General features: G+C 42.4%; 1 long non-coding RNA gene across 5 annotated transcripts; it reads left to right on the plus strand.

Annotated features, from left to right (window-relative positions):
• Positions 1–1,454: 1,454 nt before the first annotated feature.
• Positions 1,455–27,141, plus strand: LOC306804904. 5 transcript variants are annotated; one of them, XR_013775024.1, is made up of 5 exons: positions 1,455–1,512; positions 24,160–24,501; positions 24,601–24,701; positions 25,637–25,764; positions 26,470–26,811. It is a non-coding gene; the product is annotated as an uncharacterized lncRNA (long non-coding RNA). The 5 variants fall into 5 exon arrangements; XR_013775025.1 differs by lacking the exon at positions 1,455–1,512 and adding an exon at positions 6,685–6,807; XR_013775026.1 differs by lacking the exons at positions 1,455–1,512; positions 26,470–26,811 and adding exons at positions 8,340–8,464; positions 26,822–27,141.
• Positions 27,142–27,608: the final 467 nt, after the last annotated feature.

Consider the following 27,608-nt stretch of genomic DNA (forward strand, 5'->3'; position numbering starts at 1 on the left):
TGTTGTGTTGATAAGGCACAAGGTCAAAGGCTCATAACTTTAATCACATGAGGAAGACACTCTGGAGAGACAGGATCTTATTGGTATGGAAGTGAGTAATGAAAAAGGAACTGCTATCAAAATTACCCTTTCCTCTTTGCCTGGAGAAGCTGATACTCAGGAGAGATCATTTGTAGATCATTTGTGGCTCTGATGTTCACATCTCTGACTATCTTCCCCTCTCAGGTTATGGGCTAGGCATGAACTTGAAGTAGAAATCCCCCAAGCCAGCTCCTTTCTTTATCTTCCAGCTGGAGAGAGCTCCAGTTTTGTTGATGAAATTCATGCTGAGGGGCTTCCTCTCCCTGCAGAAACCCTGGAGCTTTCTGTGTGTGCAGGGGACTGGTCAAATCTTGTGGAATCTGGCCCTGCCAGTGTAGCTGTGGCTCTACCCTGTGCTGCTGCTCTTGTGCTCTGCCAAGATCCCATTGGTGTCCTGCATGCCTGTACAGAAGCATCATCATCCTTGGGCCTGCTGTAGCTGCAGCCATACCCTGTGCATGGGGACTCTGCTTTCCCTGAGCAAGCAGGTCATGGAATTCTGTCTCTTATTCTTTATCCTCACTGATGTGCTGATGGGAAAGCAAACTTCCAGATTTTTGCTCATGCGTCTGCTTTGTCACTGGTCATTACTGTGATGTTTGGCAAGTCATGTCACTGGTACCACTTTCCCATCCTTACACACACCCTGTGTACCTGGGCTAATAGTACATCATAACATAACCCAGTAATTCCAGGGTGAATAACAAAGTTTGGAGGATCAGAGATATGTCCTTTAGAAATGTTAAGTGATAATATTGTCTCCCTGTGGAGGCTGTTAGGAATTGTAACACGACATCTGAGGGAAAACTACCATTATAGCAACACACAGAAGCCAGATGGGCAAGTGATCCACACAGCTTATGTCAAGAAAACAGGAAGCATCTGTTTCTGTGGGCAATGGAAGAAATAATTCATGGATCTATGTACAGGCTGGGAGATTGATAGCTGTAATTTAGCAGTGGCTGTTCAGCACTTCTATCAGCAATGACAAAGTGGCTTGCAATGTTACCTGTTTCTAATCAATCTCTTGATCACAGAATGGAAGGGAGCTGGGTTACCCTCTGGAGAGAGAGATCTTTTAAAACCAAGCAGCAGTGAAATACAACCATATGGGATACCATATGGGAGGACAACATCTGCAGAGAGCTTCATCTTTTCTTTTTCATATTTTTCCGCTTCTCATCTTATTGAATTGTAAAGGGTCATTATATTAATATGTAAATCAGCTTCACAGCCATAGCTGAAAAGCCTGCTACTGTGAATCAAACTCCTGCAGCAGGGAAACCTGAGCAACAGAGTCCAGTGGTGATGTCACAGAAGCAGAGAACTTCTGATTTAATTCTCCAGTGTGCAAAGTCTGGCCCTGTTGCAGAGGATGGAGGTTGGTGGGGAGCTGTGCATTATGTGGTTCAATGTTCTGGGGCCACCAAGGTTGGTGTAAATTTCTGGCATTACAGGGTGCTGTAAAGTCAAGGTGCTCACCCTCATTTTGTATCTCTCCATCAGTTGACTGGAATAGTCTGAGCCTTTTGTAGGTGGAGTGATGGGACAAGGGTTAAAGTGCTCAAAAGCTTGTCTGTTACCCCAGCCCTACATCCCAAAAATGTGAGGGATCACCTCTGACTGCTGGTGTTGCCAGGTCTATCCAACACCCTGCAGTGCACCAGCCACCTGCAGTGTGCTGCTTGCTCAGAAAACACAGCCCTCAGGAGTTTCTCACCAGGGCTGTGGGAGGAAGCAGGGTATGGCAGAGCTGGGCATCAGAAATAAGGAGCTGCAGGTCTGTTCTTAATCCTGGTTCCCTGTGACAGAGGTCTCAGGGAGTTCCCAGTGATTCAATGAAAAGAGGAAGAGCAGGAAGATGAGAGGGCATCTCCAGCAGGAAAGAGTCAATGTCATGGGCACCAGTCTCTGGTCCTGAACTGAGGATATTTTATGCATAGGTATTCATTGGTATAAGTGCAAGGTTGTCCTGAAGGCTGACTGGTTCAGACACAACTTAAAAGCCTTGCTGAGGAGTAGCTGCTGTAGAAGCAAGCATGGAGCCTCAGCCTCTAAAATCCAGCACCTGTGCTACAATCCTTAGAGCTGGCTTTGCATCTGGAGAAAATATTTAAATTATGTTCTCAGGTGGCTGAGAGGGAGCTGGGCCTGTCCATCTATGAGCTCTGCTTCCTGATGTGGCAAGTGAGTTATATCTGACAGGTGTCCTCAGGTTATATCCTTTTTTGTGTGTGTCAGCAAAGGACTTGCAGGGCCTTGCCTTTCACCTGACATGGCCCCAGTTTTAAAATCTGGTGTTGAAGATAGATTTATTTTAAGGAGAGAAAATTGTGGTTTACTGTTTTATAAGCCTGATTCTGTTTATAGCCCTTTTCTTGTTCTGTTCAACTTAGTGAAACAGATTTTCATCCGGAGTAAATAATGTAACTGTTCCCTCCAGTGGAACTGTGATGATTCACACCAGCTTGAATTTGGTTCCACTAACCTTAACTCCTCAATGCAATCAACTCTAACATAATTGCACTCTCATACCCATGTTTCACATCTTTGAGATTACTGCAGCAATTTTATATAACCTGGGATAAGTTCAAACCTGATAAAACTTCTTTAAGGTCGCCCAGTTTTCCTGGGGATGGAGATGATTGGGATTTGATAAATCTCGATTTCCATATGATTCAAACTCCCTGGTGTGAAGGGTTTTTGGCAGCACAGTGGGTACCTGATGGCTGTGTGCCTCAGGAGCCCTGGTGGCACTGGTGGCTCAGTGGGGTGCTCCAGTGAGGAGCTCATGGGCAGGGCTGTGGTGCTGCTGCATTGGACACAGCCAAGGGAAGGCAGTTTGCAAACAGCCCAGCACATGCATCTTCCTTTTGGTGTAATGCTTTGGTCTGTGGTTAGACTGCAAGGATTTCTGGGCAGGGGTTGTGCAGAGCCATGGACATTCCCCCTGTGCTGAGCACAGTAAGGTAGCTGGAGCTGGCAGGGGTGATGGAAACCACAATATTTCCTGGGTGTGGGTTGGACTGCATTGATCAGCTCCTTTTCACTAAAAGCCCTGAGTCACTAGACAAGAAGGATATGAAAGAAGGAGGGAGTGAATTGGCATTATGGCAGTGGATATTTCCTTGCCTTATCATGTCACTATTAGACTAGGAACAGTGAATGATACAGCAACACACAGATTCCTTCAGAGGCAGAAAAGAAGTGATTTATTAAAAAAGAAACTGTGGTTTTATAGACTAGATCATGGAACACAGGATAGAAAAAGCTCATTGGCCCAGGAAAGGCAACACCTCCTGAAAACATGCTTTTACCAAAACATCACATGGCTCACACACTGCTCTGTGATCAACACCAGGAGCCATCTCTGTCATTAATTCCTTCGCTTCTGTTTTCTTTGAGCAGCTTGGAAAAATGCAAGCTGCATCTTTCCCTGACTTTTCACCAGTATCCTCATTATCATCTGGTTCCTTCATCCACCTTGAGGTCCAGTTGTTTTTCACACAGCCCTTTAACTGAATGCTCTCTCTTGCCACATTCTTCTCTTGATGGCTTTGTTGTACAGTGAAGATGTACAATGAATCTTTCTATGGCTGTTGCAGTGACTCTGGCCAAGATCCCATGCCATGGCCCTCTCACCTCCAGGAAGGATTAGAATGAGCAAGAAAGAAGCAATGAGCCACAGCAAATCAGGACTGTGATTTATTACAGAGCTCTTCTCCACACATCCTCCCTTCACTGAGGAAGGCAAAGTGGTTTGGTGATGGATTTCATGGAAAGGGACACCTGAGAGCAACAGCTATTTGAGAAGAGAGGTGTGCTTTATGGAGAGATTACCTTTTTGTTTAAGCTTGCTTGGATGTCAAGATGACAGCTGTGTAGGGATTGTGTGGACAAATGAAGTGAGAGCTAATGCTCAGCAAGAGCAATGCAAGCTTCCCAGGGGGTATGGGTTTGCAGAACTACATGAAATCAGATTTCAGAGATCAGCCATGCTGAAATGGTATTGACTGAAGATAAAATGCAAGTACTTACCTGCTTGTTTTCTGCAGTGCTTTATTGCTCACTTTTGTTTGGTTTTGCACTAAGTAAAGGGATCTTTCTATTCTCTCTCAGTCAGGTCTACCCTTTACAGGGCTACAGAGGTCATCACTCTTTCCTTATACAAGAAAGGCGGAATTACACAGGAGAAGGCAAAGTTTCATTTTCTGAGTGTGCCAACAAACAACATTTTTCATTATTTGGCCATATCTGCTGTGGACTGATGTGACTCTCTTCATCTCTTGAAAGATTTTTCCCCCACATTTTCCATTATAGGGTGAGAGAAGAAATGAGGCCAAAGAAATTATGTGACCAAGTACTGCCTGCTGTTCTGTCCCTGGCAGTGTAGGGGAATCATCTGGTTCCTCAACCACTTTCCTGACTGTGGACAGATCCTGCAAAGGGAGCTTTTTCTGTGGGGGGCAGACTTTTCTGTGCCATGGAAGTTCTGAAGGTTTAAATTGATTTAAATGAAAATCCAAAGGTCAGGAATTTTTCCAGAGGACCCCAGAGTTATCTTCTGAGGAGCCTTTTGTGTGTCATTGATGACCACAGGCATGTGGAGACCATGGCTGATAGCCAAGGGACCACTAAGCTGGACCAGAAGCTTAGAAGGTGAGATCTGCTGGTACCTTCCCATCTGGGAGAAGGCAAAGTCATGGCTTGGAGTGGTATCAGCAAAATCCTGCCATTGGAGGCAAAGCTGGGGGGAGGCTTGATGTCTTTTCACCCTCTTGCCTGTGCTACTTGGGTCTCCTTTCCCTGGGACCAAAAAAGAGCTTATGAGGACTGCAGCACAGGCAGAGTCTTGTTTTGTGTGGGGAGGGATGGGGGAAATCTCTATGGCAGCCTGGACCATGGGACTTGTCACAGCAGGGCAGCTTCACAGCAAGAGCTACAGGGTGCTATCCTATTAGACTGCTAGTCCTTGACATGCTCACCTGGGAAGTGCAAGATCCAGCCTGTTTCTGGATACCCTCTAAATCCCCCAGAGCTGAGGAGAAGAGGGTCATGACTCCATTTCCCTTGAAGTCGAAGGAAAACTCCTGCTGACCCCAGTAATTACAGATCAGGTACTTCTTTGTTCTGTCCCTGCAATCAGGCCTTCCATCTGTTTTTCCATAAAAAGCATCAACTACCTCAGAAAATCCTATCCCCATTCTTGGCAGCTGGGGTCATGCAGGACTCATTAAAGAAAGTAAATATAGGATGTGGGCATGCCTGGCAGTGACAGCTTCCTTGTGGTGCCAGCAGGCCCTCTGCCAGGTAATGCTGAACTCCCAGTGAGAGCTTCCCAGAGCACCTTTGGGATGTGTACAGAAGAGTTCTGTGGTGAGATGAAATATTTAAAACCACTTTGGGTTGAAGCGAGGTGGGAGAGCAGCAGCCTCTTTAATCTGTGCACAGCTTTAAGACTGCATGTGAATCATTGATGAGGAGGGAAGAGTGTTTCTAAAGCTCTGGCAGGTCATTAAACCTGGTGATGGACTCATTAAACAGGGAGCTGCATGGAAAGCTCTGGACAAAAGTACTGGAGTATTTCACATCTATTGCCCTGTGAGTGCCAGCACTTTTTACCTGTGACTTTCAGGGTATTTTATTAATAAAGGCAAATGTCTTAGGTCAGTGGATCATGTTACATAACAGAAAATGTGCAAAAAGCTTTTTGATCTGTGAGGCAAGAAAATAAGAACACACAATAGGTGGAATTCAGGACTCATGGTGTTTCTAAACATCTGATTGCATTGCATAGGGGGAGTGGGTAAATCACCACTGCCAAATCTTTTATCTGGGACTTAATTGGGCTGGGAAAGGTGGGGGAGTGTTGCAGTGTTAGTGTTTCCATGGCTTCAGTGGAAGAGAAGTAAAAAATGATACCAAGTGTTGTCCTCAAATCCATGTGTGTTCAGTTTCTGCTGGCCTCAGTGCCCACACCATGGTGCTGTTTGACCTCTGCTGTACCTGCTGATCTGTGCCTCAGGCTTTCACTGACCCACCTGCAAAGACTTACATGCTGCTCAATGGGTTGGATAATTTTCTGGCCATGGCAATGACAAATGCAGTGTCACTCCATCTCTTCAAATGGTCATCATGAATTTTGTTCTCTTTGGAGGGAATTTTGCTTTTCAGCAAAGCTGTGGTGAAGTGTTTGCCATTGATCTGAGTAAACCTGGACTTGCTTACAGGCCCTGCACTTCATTTCTGATTGTTAAATACACAGACCTAGATACTTGAATGTATTGCCCTCTTGGCTTTGGTTTGCAGGATTTGAACAACACCCCTGATTGCTGTACATTTACATAGCTGTGTTCCAAAGCACTGTGCAAATGTCATGCAGAGGAGATGATATCTGCCTTCCTCAGGGGGTGGACATTGTCCTTCACCTGGCAGGCAATCAGCAAGTGACCTTTTCTGCAGAAAGCTGCAGCTGTCTGCCCTGGCTTCTGTGGCACTCAGGAGACAGTGGGAACAGCTGCAGAGGGAAAGAACCTTCAAATTTGCCATGGGGAGGAGGAGCAAGAGGTTAGAAATGTGGAGGATGCTTCTGGATTGAGAGTTCTGAGTGCCTCTTCCCTGTCTCTTGTCTGGAGGAGAATGAAAGGAGATGGAGGCAGCTTAGAGGAAGGACTTGTCTGTCGTGGCAGAGCTGATTTCTCACTCAGATGAGGCCTTGAGGCTCAGGTAAGTCCATGGATTGCTTGAAGCCATGGGTAGTGCAGGGTGGTGAAAGAGCTCCATTCCCCTTGCTGGGTGTGGTAGCTGCATCTTGGTGTTTATAGCTTCTTCTTGAAGTTATGTTGGGGTGTCTTACTTCTAAATGCAATTGCTTCTGGCAGTGTGGAAAGCTGATGCTACTTAATGTTGCTTAGGAATTCAGAGGAGGAAGTGGAAAATAATTAAATATGAAGTTCTGCTGCTGCACATAAAGTTATCAAAGATGCTCTTGTTTTGTCCTCAACTAAAGAGTAATTGAGTTGTTCCTTTTGCTTTTTCTTTTTTGTCCATTGCTTGAAACACATAAGCTCTCCCTTAAATGAGCTATTTCCAGAAATCTGTAAGCAGTGTGCTCATTGGAGTTGGGAAGAGGGGTATGTGTGAAGGTTTGGGAATACACAATTGGGTATAAGGAGTGCAATGGGAAAGAACAAATGAATTCTGTCACTGTAAGTGAAGATTAAGCAGTGAAGAGAGTGCAGCTTCAGCTGGCAGTCATTGCATGAACAGCTTGGATATTTCAATAATCAGTTTAAAGTTGAGTTTATCAGGCTCTTCAAGGTGTGTGGTTGTAGCTCAAAGCCATTGAAAGTCAAGAGAGATTATGTTGGTGTGGAGTAAAAATGCATTAATGAGATCTCCTCCATCCATGTGAGGAGGAGACAGAGCTGGTGTTGTCAGGAGCAGTTTTCTGTAGCTTATGATTCTCAACTCCTGGTCTCAACTAGGAGCAGAAAATGTTGTTTATCTATTGAAAGCTCAGACACTCCCTGAAGCTGAACCACCTCTGGACTCATCTCTGGACTCTAGTCCCAGAAAATGTCTATTTTCTTTCCCCTGCAGTTGAACCAAGTGGCCTGCAGTGGACAGACAGAGACAAGAGCTCATCCTTCCCAGGTGTGCCCTGGCTGGTGAATGTCCCTCCCTCTTGAGTCAGTGGGGCTGCAGGGACTGGCCCGTGGGGCTGTGCTGTCCTGGCCATCAGACAGAAATCTGCACAAGCTTCTTGTTTCAGTGGGGCTGGACTGCTGAGTAGTGTGTTTTGCAGTATTTCTACTTGGGCAGGTCCATAGGCAATGGCCTTGAGAAGAGCTGTGTCCCTTGGGAATCTCTCCTGGGGATACCCAGAGGCTGTGCTGTCTCTGGCACTCCTCTGCCTGTAATTACAGGCGGCAACTCCGTCAGATGCTGTGCTAAGAAATTAATCTTTATTTCCTGCTTAATAAAAAACATCTTGTTAGAATGGTTTGTTCCATTCTGCAGCTCTGTGGTGTGTGATCTCTCTCTGATTTCCAGCCCTCAGACTGGAGGGGATACTGTCCCATCTGATTTCTCCAGTGTGTAGCCAGTCTTCAGCTAGATTTTTGGCATCTAGCAAAGGGCAGCCTGGACCTTGACTATAGTCAGCTGTCCCACAAGCAATTACTGCAGCTGTTCTCCATTTCAGCCCATGGGGAGGTTGAGACTTGACCTAGAGGAGAAGTGGTGCTTTGAGATCCAAATCTCTGCCATGGCTGGATGTAATGGTGTCAGTAGGGGATGTGCTTGGTGGGGAGTGTTTTTGGTGTTCGTGCTTGCCTTTTTACTCTGTACCAGAGGCTGCCCTGATCCTTCTGCTAGGCAGGTAAAGGGACATTTGAATAACACCTCTTGCTGAGAGAGACATGGACAGCTAATCTTCCATCCCATTGTCTCATGAAAGAAGAAAATTGTCTGTGTTATATTTCTCCTCCGGAACAACTTCGATGTACTTGGTATTATTCCATAATCATCTGGGTCTTTTTGTCTTAGTGCTTTCAGCAGATCAATGTAGCAGTTTTTTTCAAATCCAGTGGGACAGCAGAACATAAACAGGTAGAAGGGAAGTTCAGGGAGGGAAATATCCCAAAGAAGTACCACTTTTTTCCTGAATTTAAAGAACTGGAAGAAAATGCATTTGTAAAGGATGAAATTCCTCAATATAGTTTATGTGGCTAGAGGATAAGGAAAGATGCATGTGCACTTGCTGAATGTGTGCTGGGGAATGGCCTACAAAAGGCTGATGAGGACAGCAACATAAAATTAAGAAAAAGGGAAACTAAGGTGAAAAGAATAGAAATTGTCCTGATGGGAGCTATTTAACAAGCTGTGGGTGATTTCCTTAAGGGAATGGATAACCTCTCCCTTTCAGGGGCTTTTAAAAGTAAACTGGAAAAACAGTAAGAAATATGCTCTAGGAACTAATCTTATGTCAATTTGATGGATTAATGACCTAATTGGTCTTTTGGTTCCCTTCCATCTCTCATGCCTACTGTTCCGTGAGCAGCAGCTTCATTAGGAATAAACTAGGTGAAAGGAATATGCTACTGGAAATACTCATTTACTCTCAATGATTTGGTCATTTTCCAGACCTCTTGGTCATGATAAAGCTTTGGTGCTGTTGGAGATAGAATGGGTGTGAGGCTCAGAGGTTGCCAAACTAAAACTTGCTTTTTGCTTTCCTTATAAGGCCTTGAGTTGTTTCTGTCTCTTGGACAGGACATTTTTCTGAGATCTGTTCTCCAAAGCTGTCAGTTCATTCTCTGCTACACCTGTAGGTTGGTCTGTGCCACTTTGCCCTCTCTGCAGGCTCCTTGGGGCTTTTCCAGAGCACAAATAGATAGACAGATGGTTTTTGGTGCCACATTTCATGTGTCTGGGCTATCTGGTGAGGCAAACCAGATGGCAAGTTTTGAAAACATCCTTTCCCCTTATCCATGTGTTTTCCATCTTTCAGGTTTCCTGTGCTGCCCAACTTCCCAAATGCCCCACACAGAAATTGGATATATGACCAGGGAAAGAGGGAGGGCATGATGGCTGCACTTTGGTATTGCTGTACTTTAATATTGTTGGTTCCTGGAAATTACTTCCTGTGCATTGGAGGAGCTTCAGGATGGTCAGGATACTCAAGAGACCAGAACTTGCTGGTCCATTGAGAGAACATCAAGGTGGTTTGGGATAAGCACAGCAAGGCACACAGCTGTGACTTCTACCTATCACATTTCATCCCAGTAACAATGAAGTTTTTTTTTTTTCTTCCTATTCTCCTTGGCTGCTTACTCTTTCCTTTGTCTTTTTCTGCACCATTTAGGACATGTGGACTATGTATATATCTACTGTGCTGCTGCACTCAGGATTTCAAGTATTGAGAAAACTGTCTTGCTTCTAGCTTCCTTGTCATCTCTTTCCCTTTGTACATCTGCTGGTAAAACAACCTGGCAATAGATGAAACTTTAAATACATTAGGCAATCATTTACATTTGAAGAGGGAAATAAAATATGCATGACTCACCATAATTCAGATTCATAGACTGTTTCCAGATTACATTTCTGCAATCAAAATTTGACTTTTTAAAACAGTTTTAATGACTGTAGGTGGTGGTATTTTTTTCCTTTTTTAAGGTTTAAATGGTGGAGCTCTCAGGGTGTTCAATGAACACTTCCTCATTTGATAGAGGTAATCTCTGAATTTCATGATTTCTTTTCAGAGTCTTCAGGTCTGGTAAACTGTGAGCATCATCAGTCCCTCTAACCTTGGGTGGGGTTGCAGAGACTGAGCCTTGGTTGGAATTGGTCCCAGTATTTTTTGTGTTCCTGAACTCAGCTCAGTCATAGCCTCTCTTATCTCATTTTCAATGGCTTATTTTCCCAAACTGCTTACAGGTGTCTGTTCCCTTGGAATGCAGAGTGCATTTACTGATTTTAAATTGGCCAAAACAACCTTGGCAAATACCACTTGAAGCTGCAGCTCCTATAACCCCCTTGTGTTTTATTTTTCATTATTTTGGTGTTTGCGTTACTTGGTGCTGTTCCATGTTACCCAATTGTAAATTACCAGAAGGGAATGGCAGTGGAGTAGAACCACTGATCCTCTGTCTATAGTTCAGACTAATCTTAAAATCATTTGTATAAAGAGCACAAACTTGATGCTGGAAGATTTCTGCAGACAGTATCCTTAGCTTTCTCAGTGCAATACAGGATTTCTGCATGTACAGGATGGGTTGTGATTGCACATGTGAAGACTTTTGAGATCTTGGAATCCTTTGAGAGAAGCACCAGTGAGGTTTTTAGGTAGTGAAGACTTGTGCTGGAGGGAGATAAAATTAGTGAAGGAGTGATCTGTTAATATCAAATGCCAGATTAGAAAAATAAGTGTCTTCTGAAAACACTTGAAGGGGAATGGCCACTGTGCAGTGTGTTTACTTTGGCCCCTTGCACTTAATGAATGCCCTTGGAATAGCAGCTCTGCTACTGAACTGACCTGTGCACCATGCTGGCTAGTTTTGTGTGCCCTGTGGACAGAGAATGAAAATGCTAATGCATGATTTCTGTGTCAAGCCAGCACAGCTACATTACCTGAGCTGTGCAGTGCACCTGTGCAATAGAGACTGCATCTCTCCAGGGCACAGTGCTCTCACCCTGGCCCCTCTGCTTTGCTGAGGTGGGTCCAGCTGCTCCTCCTGGAAGGGGAAGCATCCTGTGTGCTGCTTCTGTGATGCTTGAGAAGAGGGAGGAGAAACTCCCCGTGCTGGCCAGAAACCAGAATGCATTATTAGCCATGGGTGTGCCTGAGCTGAATGTACCTGCTGAACTGGGAACCCAGGGAGGTGACAGAGATGGTCTCTCAAGGTGATTTTGTAGCAGTCATTTCCTCAGTAATGTGAATATGACAATTTTGGAGTTCGTATTTTCTTTTAAAAGCTTATACCATATTTGTGGGTTTTCCTTCTAGATTCTGCTAAGGCCTGGCTGAGCAGGGGGAGGGAAGAGGACATGTGAAGAGGCTAAATTAGAAGTGTGACCCTAAGAGAGGTGACACAGTTTGACTTGGAAGTCAGACCACTTTTCTTTTCCTGGCTTTTGTGTCCTGGTGTTCTCAGCAGCCACCAAAGGCTGATCTTTTATGTTGGAGCTGGACTCTATTCTGAGCTTGTCCACTGCTTTGGGTCTGTGTGGGTGCTGCCTCTTGGAAATGCTCCTGGGACATGGCCAGCTATGGGCTGAGCCTTCAGGCTGTGTAGGTTTGTGGTGCAGGAGCAATAGTGCATGAGATACAAGCAAATGGTGTGAGCACCACATGGATAATGGCTATTTGTTAATATTCCCTGGTCTCTGGATGACATTCGGCAAACACAACAGCTGGATTGTCCTATAAAGAGATTCAAATGACTTCTTGGGATGGAGACATTGACTTGTTCTGTGAAGATTTTGCATTACCTGCAAGCGTGTGCTGTTTTCCACAGGTCCTGATCTCTTGGAGTTTTATTTCTGTTGTTGATTCATGTGAGGCTTAGGAAAGCCACGTGCAACCCAGCAGGTGATTGTCAACTTTGTCATGCTGGCAAGGTGTGGCAGCAGGATAAAAGTCAAGAATAATCTTCTCTATTGATTTAATGTAACCTCTATTCAGCAGAGAGCACAGCTGAATGCAGACAAACAACTCTTCTTGGCTGTGTGGTCCTTCTATCCCCTAACATGGGTGATAATGAATAGGAATATAAATCCTCACTGCCAGGGTGCCTCCTTTTCTCAACCTGTGTCATGTTCTTAAAAGTTCCTTTGTGTCTCAGTTAGAAATCCCAGCAGTGGGAGTTTTGATCACCTGTAAATGAAGATATTGCAGGAGAGGGGAATAGCTACAAAATGTTGTTTTTTGTGGGTTTTTTTTTCTTTCCTGAGATGTTTTCTGCTGTGCTCACTCACCAGCCAGGGTTAAGTGGTAGACTTGTTCCCAGCTGAGCTGACATGGGACAGTACTGCACAGAGCTTTTTAATAAAAGAGATTATCTTGGTATCAGTGTTGGAATGTTATGTTTTGAAGCTCCTTGGTTTTATTTCCTAATGCCCTTATGATGTCTGTCCCTGGAAAAGCACTGTGGTGTTTGGAAGTGGCATGGTGCTTTTCGTGATCTTAAGTGTGCCTATTAAAACAAAAAAAAGGCCATATTGAAAATCCATTTTCTCTTTGCAGGTCTTGAGCAATTTTGTAAGATATAATAAGATGAGCAATCTGGTTCTGGCAGTGAAAAGAACAGATGCCAAGCTATAATTTCCCTTACCAGAAAATGCTGTGGAGTCACTTTGTGTTGTAGAGAGAAGAATCTGTGTTATTAATAGAGGACAGTTAAAACTTGGAGTCCTGAGAGCACACACTTCATCTGGTCTGTGCCATATGGAGGATGGTAGGCAGGGAGACATCCTGGCCAGCCAGAAGAGTTTGCAACCTCTTGGAGTGTAAGAAGTTGTCTGTACCTTGACTTAGCAGCAGAAACTGCTGGGTAGCACATCTGATAACCAAGGAGTTGTGTTTCTGACTACAGGAGCTGTTTCTATATTTTTCTGAAGGCTGGCCTCCGTGGAAAATGGCAGAGCAACACTGGAATTACCCAATTGCACTGAACTGGTAACTGTGGGGCCCTTTTCACACTTTCAGATGAACAGATTCAAGGAATTGGCAAAAAAAAAAAAAAAAAAAAAAAAAAAAAAAAAGAAAAAAAAAAGTCTTCAGAATGCTGAAATTTGCCTTTGTGAAAATGTACTTTTTCTTATCTCCAGAAATATTCTGGGTGCTTCATTATCCCCATCTCCTTGCCAAGGTCAGACCCCAATAAGCTTCTGGAACAGTACATCTGCCCACTTATTTTGTGGATACAGGTGTTCAGCAGTGTGGGTTGGTGCTGAGTCACAGGGGTAAATTCGACCAGAATTTCCTATATTTTAATATCCCTGGCCTAGCAAGCCCATACTTGTTTAAGCAGTTTGTAACTTGCTCCCTAGTCTGTCCACCTCTCTTCTTATTAAGGTTTTATTAAATGTTGGGTCACAACTAACCTGTTTTTCTGCACAGAGATAACATTGCACTCTCAGTATCATCAGATTTGTTCATCTCCATTAACTGATGGGCATATGCTTTTCTTTCCTCTCTTTTAATGTATTTATAGAGCTTCCTTTGTTGCCTTTATGTCCTCATTAGTTGTAATTCTACTTGTGCCTTAACCTTTCTGATTTATCCCTGCTTGCTTATGCTAGTCCTTTATACTTTGAGTTGCTTGTCCTTGTTCCCACTTTCTATACAGTTGCTTTTTGATTGTTCAGCCTTTAAAGTGCTCCTAATGTAACCATATTGGTTTCAAGCTATGTTCAGTAGCTTTGCTCTGTACCAGGATAGGCTGCTATTGTGCTTTTTGTACAGTCCCTTTCAGCACTACCACCTCCTCTGCATTCCTCCCTACCTTAGATTATCTTCCCAAGAGACCATCCCTCACAGTTTTGAATGTGTTCAAGTCAGATTTTTTTTTTTTTTTTTTAAGTCTACTGTCCTCATTCTCCTGAACTTTTTTCCTTTCTCTGCTGTCTTATGATCACTTTCATCTGCATTGCTTTCCATTTTTCAGTCCTTAACAGTTTCTCCTTAGTGGAATCAAATCTAAATTCCCACTACTTACTGTAGTTTACTTCAGCTTTTAAAACAAAGACCCATCACAAAGAGCCCAGACTCTCTGATTCATATTGTGCTGCTTTCAGTAACCAATATCCTCCGGAGAAGGTGATACTTCTGCTATTACCCACAAGAAACTCATCCACTTGTTTCTCTCTGGATAATTCTCTTCTTCCCACTTTTTCTTGAGCAAAAGATCTGGAACAGGACCTGACATTTCTCCTGTTCTTGAGCTTCAGGCAGGCATTGCTGCCATGAAGTGCAGCACCCCTTCACTTTTTCTATTGTTTTTCCCCCAAATAAGTGCATTTATGGCTTCATTTTTTTTTCTGTGTTCTTGCTTCTTATAACATCATTTGTAGTAGGGAAAAATTCCAATGTTCGACACCAGAGAAGTAAAATCAGAATAGGGACTTTTATAATCTCAACCAGAAATTGATTTTTCCTTCACAGTGGGCTTTGAGCTACTGTGAAACATCTCTGCTCATTATTGGGATCCAATACAAAAGCTGATAAATTAAAGCTGGTGTATTAAAGCTTTGCTTTCAATGCTGTCTGCCCCTCTGCTTAATAGGCTGTATCAGAGAATGTATTTACTGTGTCATTTGAGGCTTCTCTGATACTCCTTACAAATGATAGGATGAGAAGACACAGCCTTATGTTGCACAGATGAAGTTTAGATTGGATATTAGGGAAAGTTTCTTCACAGAAAGGTTATAGAGCACTGGAAAAGATTGCCCATCACTGGACCTATTAGTTTGATCTCATTACTTGTGAAACCCACCTTTATTTTTTTTTTCTTCCCCCCCCTCCCTTCCTTTCCCCCCGAATTCTTAGGCTGGAAGTATTAACTCATTATATCAGATGCTGCTTCAGTCTTGCTGACTTAGGATGGTTTCCAAGAAGTTGTTTGCCTAAGGTGAGAAAGAGAAATTATTCTATTATAAGAAGCTTAAGAGATCATTTGCCTTTCATGTGAGCTGATTGATTCAGCTAGTGCAGATCACAGATGGGCAAATGATTTGACAACCAGCTGAGCTAGGAGTGGTAGGTCCAAGTTTCTACTCTGCTCTAGAGTTAATCCATTGCCAAAATCAGAGGTGTTCAGAAGCCTAACTCTGAAGAGGGGTTAGAGATGCAAGTTTGATTTGGGTATCACAGTCTCTGAAGTCCCCTCTTGTTTGAAGGCATACGTAAATACCTTTCTCCTGTGTCCAGAACATGCAAACTTTAAAGGTTCTTTAATAATAAACGGCTGGGACATAGTTTGTCTAGAGGAAAAATCTCATGTGAGGTACAGGTTATCAACTTTTGGAATAAATTAGCCTCCAAACTCATGTGAATGCCCTCTTTCAGACATAAAGTGTCTTTATGTTAGAGGAATGAGTGGCAGGGCTTTAAAACCTCCAGAACAATGATATCCATTTGGGAATGTAAGGAACTCTAATTCATGTATGCTCCCTCCATGCCACTTGCTAATCTACCTCATCTTTTCTGAGCCATTCTCATGATGAAATAACCACGTTAGGTCTCCTAGGCAATTACATGATCATAATCCTCACAAACTGGTTTCTTCCACAAACACCCATGGCAGCAAATGCAAAACCTGCTCTCCACAATGGTGACTACTGTCAATATTTCCCATCTCTGGCAGCATTCCTTCCTGAAGTCCCATTTCCTCCAGCTGTGCTATTCAACCCTCTGTACCAGGTTTCCAAGAATTCTTTGCACCCTGCCATATCTGTTTGTTTTTCCTCCTAGATATATTTTCAGGATCAGTCTCTGTCTCACAGGGACATTCCAGTGGTGTTGCACACCAACTGCAGCAGTGAGTTCTGTAGGTCTTGAGCTGAAGAGCAAGGCCTGTACATTGGACTGTTCCCAGGGAAAAATTAACAGTGAATTGATCTTCATATTGCCTTTTGCACCTCAGTAATTTTCACCTACTCGTGAACAGACAGATCGACACTGAGTACTGAAGGAAACAATTTGTTGCTTTAACAGATAATTTTTGGGGAACCCTGTATCATGACATGAAGCTTCTGTGTGCAACAGGATAGTCACTTGTCCTGGGGTCTTTAACCTCTAGACCTAACAGCACAAGGACAAAAACCAGAAAAACCTTCTGTTAGAGCACAGGGATCAGAGGAGGCCTGTGTAATTACCAGCCATTAAATAAAGTATGCCCCTAAGTCTTCAAATGCCAAGACACATGTGTAATTAGCTGATAAATTGCAAATGAATAATTAGCCAGCAGCAAAATCCAAAGGAGCAAAGGGATGCTGTTCACCTTCCCTTTCTTCTTGCAAGGAGGAGCACTATGTACATTGCTTACTTTAATGGAAAGTTGGTTATTGGGTTAAATGGCACGAGGACTATGAGAACTGGGACACTGCACTTCACAGGATGTCTTGCCCCAGGATCTGCAGTCTTATGAACCACTGGTGATATTTCTGTAGTTTGGAGATGAATGGTGGTCATACCCTCTGTTATTTCATGTGGGTTGTGTTTGTGCAGTCTGAGGGATGTGGAACAGAAGCTGCTGCTGAAGTACCTGGCAGTGATTCCACCCACGGAAATGATCAGCCTTGGGATGTTTGTAGGACTGGATTTTTGGGTCCAGATCTGTAGGAGTGAGGCTAGATGTTCAGCTGCCTGGTGCTGGTACAATGCTGATGATGCAAGGATTGCACCCAACATCCTGACTTACACCCCTTGTGATGATGGCAAGGAATGAAACTTTATTCAGGTCACTGTGCTGAGCACATCAGCTGAGCTGCACTGGCTGTTTTTGACTGCTGGGTTAAAAAACAAGCAAACAAAAAAAGCAATTCATTTTAATCTTCTTTCTTTGCAGTCTAAAGTGTGCTAGATTATGTCACCCATTTTGTGATGAGTTGTCATGGACATTTACAGTACTACATAAATGTCAACAATCAGATGCCTGTATGAACTTCTATTTTCATAATTACTAAATCTTTAAAAATAGTTTCCCTTTAGACATATCAATATTTCCATACTTGACAAAAATTGGAGTGAAACAAATAGAATCAGACTTATGAGCTGAAATCAGATTTCTTTCATCTAACTCCCCAAACTGGGACTTCTCATATCAAAGGGTGTATTGAAAGGTGCATTGATTGTTCTGAGTGCCTGAAAACCTCATGTTTAGTAATGCAACTGGGTCTAACAATCTGAAGCAGACTCATTGCACAGTGTTCAAGAAATGGGCTGTTGAATGGAATTACTTGTTGGCTTGCAGTATGTTACTCAGCCTTTAGATGCCTCCTGCTGCTGAAGTCAGTGTGGAAGGGGCACTCCATGGTTATCCAGGAAAAGGGAATGGAAGTTTTGCTGAAGCCTCTTTCTTGTTGCCTTTAATGGGTGACTTTATACATGACATTCTTTTTGAGAAAATACCTAATTCCATACACCATGGCAGATAACAAGGGAGGGGAACGGTGCTTCTAGCTCCCAAATCAGTTGATGCATTTCTTTCCAAAGCTGCTTTTTGGAACTCTGAAGCTTATGATTATGTCTAAATATAACATTTCCAGCAAAATATATATGTATTTCTAAATTTCAAACACATAGAAATTAATTCGTGATCACAGAACAGCAAAGATGTTTTTAAACATTAGATTAATACAAGAAGAAATAGAATTGGCATGCTGGAAGTGACTGTAGAAATACTTTTATAAGTACATACATAAAAATTATTTCATATGCATAAGCTTTTCCTCTCAAATAATCCCACAGCATTTTGCAGATGGATGTACTAACTATAGCCAGTGAAAAACCAAAAATTAAAATGCAACCTGAGAAGTGCTAGGATTCAGAAAAATTTGCAGATTTTGAGAAAAATGAAGGCTTGCTTGCTCCAAAAATTGTTTTTAAATGCTGAGTTTAATTTTCCGCTCTCTGGTTTGTATAAAACTGCTCCCACCAAAGATGAATTTTTTTTTCTTACAAAATTGTTTTGAGAATATTTTACGTTTTGCATGATTTTTTTCCTTTCCCATCCCCCAAAATACACTCAACATGAGCTGATGTAAAGCTGATAATGTTGAATGCAGCAGTGACTCCACCACATAGCTTGAACTTTTGGAGTCAAGGGTATGAAATAGCAAATCAAAACCAGAGGAAACTTATGAGAGCTGTGGTTCAGAGGGTTAAAATCTGTTTGGGAGAAGAAGGCTTATACCCTGCTTTTTACAATTAGTGCACTGCTGTTTTGATTTTCAGAATTAATGATCTTGCCTTTTGGCTCTCAATCAAAGAACTATGTCTCCTGTGCAATTCATTTCTCCTACTGAATGGCTGCTTTAGAAGGCATTAAATAACCTCCAGAACCTCCAGTGCTGCTAGGAGCAGCTCTGATTGAAGCTGTGGACAGTTTCTGGTTGCATTTGATTAGGTAGGTTCTTCATCCTACTTCACTTCTGGAAAATTCCAGAGCTCTCTGTGTTGAGAACTTTCTGGATATATTTGTGTTGGAATGACCAGTGGAAGCTGGTGTGAAATAGGCAGAAATCATCATTGCAGAGTGTTTGAACACAGCCTGTGATGTTGTGAAGAAAACTAGTTTAAAGATGCCAGCCTTCACCAAAAGTATAAAATTGGAAATCTTACAGGAGGAACAGTTCTTTAAAGAACTCTGACCTAACTTTTCACTCCAAAAGCTTTGGAGGCAGATGTGTTTGAATGACATGATTTATATCACCCTAAGAAAAGAAAAACTAAGATCTACTGGGATTGGTTTAGATCAGAATGGTCATTCCTGAAGGTTTAGAAATAGATTAGGCAAGGTCATTTGCTAGCTGTATCTTCTGTATCTTCTCTACCAGGCCAACGGGTTTGTTTCTTCTTTGGTGTCATGCAAGAGTGAGAATGAGTATAAATGGTTTTGCCACTGATTTTCTTGACTAGTCTCTTCAGCTTTTCTTCTGTAGCCTCCTAGCATGATGAGAATTGAAATAATTCTGTGTTTCAGATCTTTGGATAGAAATTAGAGGTTTGGGCTCAGATCTTGACCACATCCATAAATATTTTATACTGCTTCCTTGGAGCAAAGTGGTTTCCATAATGTATCATGATTTGGCCATACACCACTTCACAAGATTCAGGTCTCTTAATCTCATTTTCTGACTGGCAGAAAATCACATATTATAATTTTGTTTCTCTTTCTGTTGTCTGTCTAGCTGTAGGGATAGACAGGCATGCCTTAATTGAGCTCAGTCTATGGTTGCTGTAACTTGTCTTATGTCTGCTTTCCCTTTCCATCCTAGCTTGAGGATCTCAAAGATGGCAGTAAACAAAAGGTAAGGATGAAAGTCCTTGGAAGACTGAATTATTTTTTTTTTCAGTCCACACTAGATTGCTTTTAAGAGTTAGATTTCACGAAGAAAGCAGGCTGAAGCCTCTGAAGTATTAATCTAAGCCAGTGGCATGCAAAGGGAATATGAATCCCTGCAAATGGTTCTTCTGGGGGATAGAAACCAAATGCAGATCCCACAGGGCATCATAGATTCTCTTCTGTTTGCCACCAGAGCAGCTCACAGGGACAGCCCTTCATGGCCTGACCTCCAGGGAGCCACAGACAGGGCAGGAAAGCACTGCACCAAGAGCTGCCAGACAGAACCCAAAGTTCCAGCCAGAGAGAGGAGGTTGCTCATCTTTGCATTGCAGTGAATCTCTGCAGACCTTGGCATTGCAGGAAAAGCTCTGGGGAAGGGTAAATCTCAGTGGCTTCAAAAGCCAGGCTTCCATGGAGCTCCTTACAGTGCTTTCAATGCAAACTGTCTTAGGCTATTTCATGGGTGCTCATCAGCACAGAGGAAGCTTCTGGAGAAAGATTTCTGCTGAAATTGCTGTCTTTGTTAGTCTCTTGGCTGTAAAAATTTTGTAAGAATGTCCTTGGAAGACCTTTCTGGAGACAAAGGATTTAAAATATCCAAGAAATTGTAGATATTAGTAAATGAAAAAAATTACCAAAGACTTTAGGTAGCTCATGTGATTGGACCCTATAAATACACTTTCTATCAATCCCCTGTTGTGGCAACAGTCCATCACACATTTCCTTTTGTGGATTTCTGAGGCTGTTCTGGAGCTTGGTGGGAACCCATCTGGCATTTGGATCCCTTCTTAGAGGCTGCAGTGACTTGTTTTGTGTTCACAGACTTCTGACTGTTACTAATGGCCAAACAGCAGGGAGCTAAGAGCAGAATGGTGAGGAGGGTGCAGAGGAAAGGTCTTTCACCCCATGTTCCCAAGGTTGTGTTAATTAAGGCATAAAGGGCAAGCAGGGTTTTTTCCTCTTATGCACATTGCAAACAACTGCTTGTATGTGTCAAAAACATTTCATTCCCTTCATGGCCTTCTCTGTGTATTGACTTACTCAATTAGTAGTGCATGGCATGTTTTTCTTTTTAACAAAACGGTGTGGGACTTTGACATTCAAAGGATTGGACAATGCACAGGAAACACAAAAGCTGTTGGAAATAGTCTTTGGTACAGAGATCCCTGGGTCTCTTTTCACCCAATACTTACAGCTTCTACAGAGCACAAAGTACTCCACTTTTCCTGTCTTTGCAAGGTATTTATGGCAATAGAGATATACTTTGTTACCTGTAATTGCTGAGACCCTAATAATGCCAGTCTGCAAGAAAAGAAGTGAATTATATAAAGAAAGAAACCAAACTAAAACAACTTTAGTTGTTTTGTTTCTGAAGTGTTGACATCAAATACCAGACATCAAATGGAGTGAAACAAAGTCCCTAATGTCTTGTTTTTTTGAAAAGATATAATGATGTTTCCATCTCTGACAGACAGTTTATTTTTGGTCACATCCAAAGCTCTGTTTCCTTTGCTCCTGGTAATGGGAGGATGTGCCCCTGCAATGTGTCTGTATGGAACAAGGCTGGAGTTTGAACTGAGTGTTTTAAGGAGGATAATCAAACATTTGTGCTGCTGTGTTCTTCCCACTCTGCCAGATGTGAGCCAGAGACAGTGCTTGATCAGAGCACAGAGGTGAGGTCTGGCCTCCTTGGTGACTTACTGATGGCACAGACTTATTGACTCTCCTGTACTATCACTGTGTTCCTCTTTTTATCTTTCAATGTTGGACTGCAATTAGACAGTTCTTCAGATTCCAGAGGAGCTTTCTGGGCTCCACTGTTTCATTTTCACTGCTCAAAGCTTGAAGTTGTATAGAATTAATATGGCTTGTAACTGGAATGGGAAAAACATTTAAAGAAGTTATAAAGATGTTGGTAACTCATTTTCTCTCTTTACTGTGTTTTTCTGCTGTAGAGGTTGCTCAGTTTGGAACTCATGTTTGTGGAGGAATGGAACCTGGGTATTTCTACTCAGAACTGGAGGGGTCTTTAGTCTGTCAGACTAAAGCAAACCTGAAAGGAGCCCTTGGCAATATATGAGGGTTGGGATATTGCTGGCTGTAGGAAACTGTGCTGACACTTGTCAGCTTGCCATAACTCAATAAGGTTGTTCATGTGAAGTTAAAATTCTGTGGAACTCACTAAGCAAATTTTGCCTCAAGGTTAAAGTGCCAAATTCCAGTAGAATTTAAATTTATCTTCATTAGTATCTTAGAAAATCCCATCATCAGTAACCTTCTGGGTAGCTTCCTTTTATTGTATGTTGTTTTACCTGCCCTTTTGCTTTAATTTTTTGAAATTAACTGGGCTGATGCTCACCAGGAATTGAATTTCTCATTTCTTGGTAGAGACATTGAGATCAGTGATTTAAACATTTTCTCTGAAAGAGAAAAGAGGTGGGGGGAAATTCCATTTTAAAACTTCATGAAACCAAAAATACATGTGTTCCAGGGGTTTAGCCTGGCCAACTTGAGTCCTGCAAGTCTCATAAGAAGCTTACTTATTTCAGGTTGGTCCATATGTGGATTGCTAGCTCCTGATTTTAGGAAACACTGACTGTATAGTCATTATCTGAGACTGTAATTGTTGTTTAGGTTAGGTGAAAAAATAGCTGGTTCAAGGAAACACTTTCCTGATATAATTGCAATCATCCAGTGAATGTAGGCAAGCCTTTCTTTCAGTCAGTCTGCTCCAAAAGTCCCTTTCCTTTGACATACATACTCACTTGAAGAACCTCCCATGCATGGGTAGACAGTCAGTCTAGTTTGAGAGTCATGATTTCCTTACTTTTCACTAAAATGTTTCATTTTTCCCTCCTTCTCCCCAAATAGAAGAAGGCTACTAAACCAGTCCCCTGGAAAGTGGTGTGAACACTCACAAATCAGAACAAGGTAGCAGTGAGACAGAGACCTCAAATATAGCTCTGTTTGGACTTTGGGAAGTAGGAAATGAATTTATTTCTAAGGCTTTTTATTTAGGCAGCATATAACCAACATTTTTTCTCTTCACACTCAAAATACTCTGTCTCATCCATTTCTTTTCTGTACCCTTGTTTTTTGTCATAGTGTGCTGAATATTGTGGTCCCCAGAAGAACGTGGGACAGACATCTATTGTCATATGAGCTGTGAAGAATCCTAGAGATTAAATTATACAGTTAGAGCTGTTGTTGACAGCTCATTGATTTCTGACAGCTTTGCTCAGGAGAGGAATAAATGCACTGAGATGTATTAAACTCTTCATCCCTACCTTGGAAAGGGGGTCCTCTTATGGCAGCAGAAGGACAGTGCTGGTGTGCAGTGTCTGAGAGAGATACTTGCCCATCTGACAGGAGCAAAGTTGCCTGGCTGGGTTTCCCTTCCCTTGTGAGGTTGAGTGCCAGCAGCTATCAGTCTGAGGGAGGCTGAAATCCTCTCCCTGCTCCTGCTGGGGTGCTCATAGCAGGACCTGGTCTGTGTGCAGGTTAAGGGGGCCTTGGGCAGCTTACAAGGGGCTGAGTATCCCAAACATATCCCAACCAGCTGAACTTCTTGAGAGGCTCTGGCTCTGTCTGATGGATGACATGAGGATACAACACACTCATCTGAGGGCATCTCTAGCCTGATGGATATTCCAAACATGGCAATTCCATACAGAAGCCTGTGAACTTCTTCACCAGAGCAAGATCTGCTCCAAAAACAGAGCTGTCCCTTCTTCAACTGGCAGATCTGATATAACACAATGACCCTGGTGCTCTTGGGAAGTTTCACTCAATCTTCTGCTAAAGGCGACTATTCATTCACTCTGCAGCATAATTGCTCTATTTCAAGGCCAGAGCCACCTTCCCTTGGGGCAGGTTTCACCTTTGCTCAGCTGAGCATGTGTAGGAGTGATCCACAGGAGCACATGGAAAGCAATTTAAAGCAGCAAATTCCCTGCTGCTTTCGGAAGCTGTTAAATCAGGCAGCTCTGGAGTGAAGAGAGGGTACAATGCAAGGAATTCTCCCATTCTGTATAGTTTTTTCTGTTGTGAGCTGACATGGCTATTTTCCTCCAATGCTAAATTGTTCCAGTATAAATTTTTCAACAAGGATTTTCTTTTTTCTTAACAGCAGTGGAAGAATAAAAAAAAAAAAGCAACAAGATAAAGGTGGGAATTTTGATGAATATGCTATGTATTTGTAGTCTGGCATTTCCTCTAACTCAATAGATCTATAAAAAAAAAAAAAAAAAAAAAAAACAACAACAACAAAAAAAAAACAACAAAAAAAAACCAGTTTGGATGCAGACAAGTAATATTTTTACCACTTGTTTGGCACTGATTGATGGAAAGACTGTTTGACTGTTCTGTATTGAATGACAGAAATAGGTCATGAGACTGAGTGAAGTTAATAAATGATAAAGAGTACTGGTCCAGACTCTGCCTGTCTCCTACACAGCAGGAGTTTTAATTCAGGCAGTAAATATGTTCCTCTGCTTTGCCTTAGCAGTGGCTATGCTGATGTGTGACCCACAGAATGAGGCAGCTCGTGCTGTAGAAATGTTCTGGTGTTTCCTGTAATGCCCAGTGGAACTGATCCTCAAACACTGCTGTGGTGCCCCCTTTCCATCACTTCCAAGGGATTGAAAATTTCTTAGTTAGCTGAAGGCTTCAGCATCTGTCAGTTTGGGAAGGTTTGGTTGGGATTCTGCTTGCCCTTAATCCTTTATGATGTCAAGTTAACCAGACCTGGCTAAAACACCTTCAGTTAAAACACTTGACTTCCTCAGCCTTGTTTTGCTACTTGTCACACACACAGTGAAGCCACAGAGCTGATTTGATGCATGACCTGGTGGGTTTGATTGGTTTGATTTTTTTGAGGACCTTGAAATATTTTCATCAACTAGAGTTAGCTCCTTCTGATATGCATAACTGTTTCTGTTGTGTTTAGGAGAAATACCCCAAATAGGTTGAGAACAGCCATTCATGGAGGACCAGTCTGGACTGATTTTTATTGTTAATTTGTGATTAATGGAAAGACACAATCTGCAAGTGAATACACCCTGTGATACTTCTAGAAGTCTGTAGAAACAATCTGCTGGATTTCTTGTTTGACCTATTTTACATAAAATTCCTGGGCAGTGTAACAGATATTAAACCAATAAAGATATGTGCAAATAGGATGCCATAAATTTCTTCCAACTCTAATGAAAAAGAGAATACTCTTTCAGATTTTTAATTTTACATTTTGCTAGCTGATAGCACTTATTACAGAGGTCTCTCTGCTCTAAAATTGGACAGAAATATTTCCATTGAGGAATGCTTCAAGTTTCCACTTGTAAGCAGTTCATTAACCATTTCTTTTAACCAAATTATTATTAAAATATTATCTTCCTCTCCATCAGATCAATAGGACCTTCTCCAGAGGTGTGTAGAGCCAGCTGTAACAGTGTTCATACTATACTGGGCCTGTGCTGTTCATGGCATTGTCTGCTGTTCATTCATTGTCTATGGTTTGCTAGGGGTTAATGTCCACAGCAAAGATATCAAATAAAATGTGACTTCTCTTCTGTGCCTGTCCAGTCTGTTGGTGTCCTGTTATGTGGACTCCACTGAACAATCCACTGTACCCGAGGGTGGCCTGACTAACTTGATCAGGGCCATGTACCAACAGTGTAAGTGTTGAATCCTTCATTATAATTTAGGAATAGACCCCCCCCCCCCACACACACACTTTTGGATATCCCTGCTTTTAGGTGTCCATGTCATCTGCTGCTGGCAGCTGCATTTAAACTGAATTTAAAGCAGTACAGAGCCAAGCTCAAGACAGTCATTCTGCATGCTCTGAGTGCAATTCTTTCCCAACAGGAGTCCCTGTGGGGGAGAAGACAGTTTCAGCCCACTGACTGATCCCAGAACTTACAGTGGAGTCTTCCCTGACTTGTCCCCATCCTTAATGCACCATTACACTATTTCTTTCCTTTTAGGTAGAGCCTCCAGTCATACACACCTTTGTTTCTGATGGGTGTAAAACTCCCTTGCTTTGCTCTGAGCAATACAGCCAATGAAGTATGGAGCACATGCTGAGTGAGGGGTGGTTGTACCTTGGAGGCAGGTAACTTTGGGATGGATGTGTGGGTGAACCAAGCTCATCTGCAGAGAGCTATTTTGCCACAGTTTCTGGTTCAGCAGTGAGACATCTCCCATCTCCTTTGGCAGACAGCTGCTGTGTGATTTATCAGGTAGGTGGTACCATCAACTTCCCATCCCTGCAAGGATTACAGCAGATCTGGCTGCCACATCTCCACCTGCTCCCACCTTTATTTCATCCCTCTAATCTGTACACAGGGCTGCAGGCTCTGTTGTGTGGGGAATCGTTGTGGAATACATTTTGTACATGCCAATTGCATTCCATCCTATAATTTCTGTACTAACTTCTGCTGGAATGTGAATAATGTAACTTCCCAGTTTTCTCTAATTTTGCCCACAGTCATCATCCCATGCAGGGATAATTGTACTAATTGCCCTTTTTAGGATAAAGAAAACATTAGTTGAGTACTAAGGATTGTTACAATAAATTTCCTGGAACATTAAGTAATTTGTTTCTCATAGAGTTGTTTCTCTCTGTACTCCTGGTTTCAATCACTATATACTCAAGTCCATCAGCATCTTGCAATATAGCAGAGGAATTAGCTTGAAAACTCCTAACTACCTGTCAGTGGAAAGACAGGGACAATATTTAATTTAAGCTCTTCAGTAGCTTATCATTCATCATTGTTTTGATTTTATATGGCACACTACAACTCTGATTTTTTTTCAGTGCTGGAGGGAGTGCTATGAACCAGGCCCTCATGACCTGTTTACAAGATGCCAATATTAGAATAAGGAAAAACTTGATCTCCCAAGTCCTTGGCTGGGCTAATACCTGGGACCCTGCCCCTATTTGTATCAGCAAACAGCTTTGGTTCCTGTTTTCTGCCTTATGGATACAAAAGAGAGGTTCACTAAGAAGTGAAGTGCCCAAACCCTTGAGAGATCAATGGCAGAGCTGGCAGCAGCTGTAAGCCACAGAGGGCTTTTGATGCAAGATGTTGCCTTGCTGTTTTTAAACATGCCCAATTAAAACTGTCTGAGTTTTGTGCACCTTTCTTTTTTGTCTCAATTATGTACAGCTTTCCTCTGTTACCTGCTACATGAATTGCCAATCTGGCCTCTCCCAGAAGCTGCTCTCTCTGGAGAATGAAGCTTTAAAAAAAAAAAAAAAACAACAACCCACCATCACCACAGCCTCTACAACAGACCCAACACCCAAAACCAAAACCCCAAACTGTAAATTAATGTCTGCAATGCTCCTGGAAGCAGTACTGCAATGATAGCTGCCCCTTTCCCTTCTGGACTCAAACCAAGTAGATTTTTTTGAAAAGCCCAAGTGTGTTTTTTTTGTCCTCATTCCTCTCTGTAACCAAACCTGAGGCTGAAGTTGCACCTTTGAGATCACTGTCTCAGTTGTCTTAACTTTCAAGAACTTGCAGAGGAACATCAAAATATGTGAAGATTGCTTTCCAGCATGGCTGTTGACTCTTTGTCTCTTCCATCCATAAGACTGGGGCCAGGGAAGGACAGGGCTGAATTTTCTGATATCTAACAGAAAAACATTTCCCAGGAAGAGATGTTAATTAGGGGATATATTTTCTATCCAAATACTGAAACACTTTTGAGGAAGTTCATGTCTCTGAAGCCTCCCCTGGTTCACGAAACTAATTAAAAAAAAAAAATAGGATGAGTGGAAGGGGCAGGCAGTCCTGAAAGGATTTCCAAATTGCAACAAGCATGTCAGAGGGCATATAGATCTGTGAATTAAAACCATTAAATTGTAATGCCTGGAGTAAGATTTGCTGGAGAGATTGCTTTCAGAAATAAGGAATTTTTTTCTCCAGATTTATCTATATTGGGCTGTGC

The sequence above is a fragment of the Erithacus rubecula genome, assembly GCF_903797595.1.
Source record: "Erithacus rubecula genome assembly, chromosome: 9".
In the NCBI taxonomy this organism is placed as follows: domain Eukaryota; kingdom Metazoa; phylum Chordata; class Aves; order Passeriformes; family Muscicapidae; genus Erithacus; species Erithacus rubecula.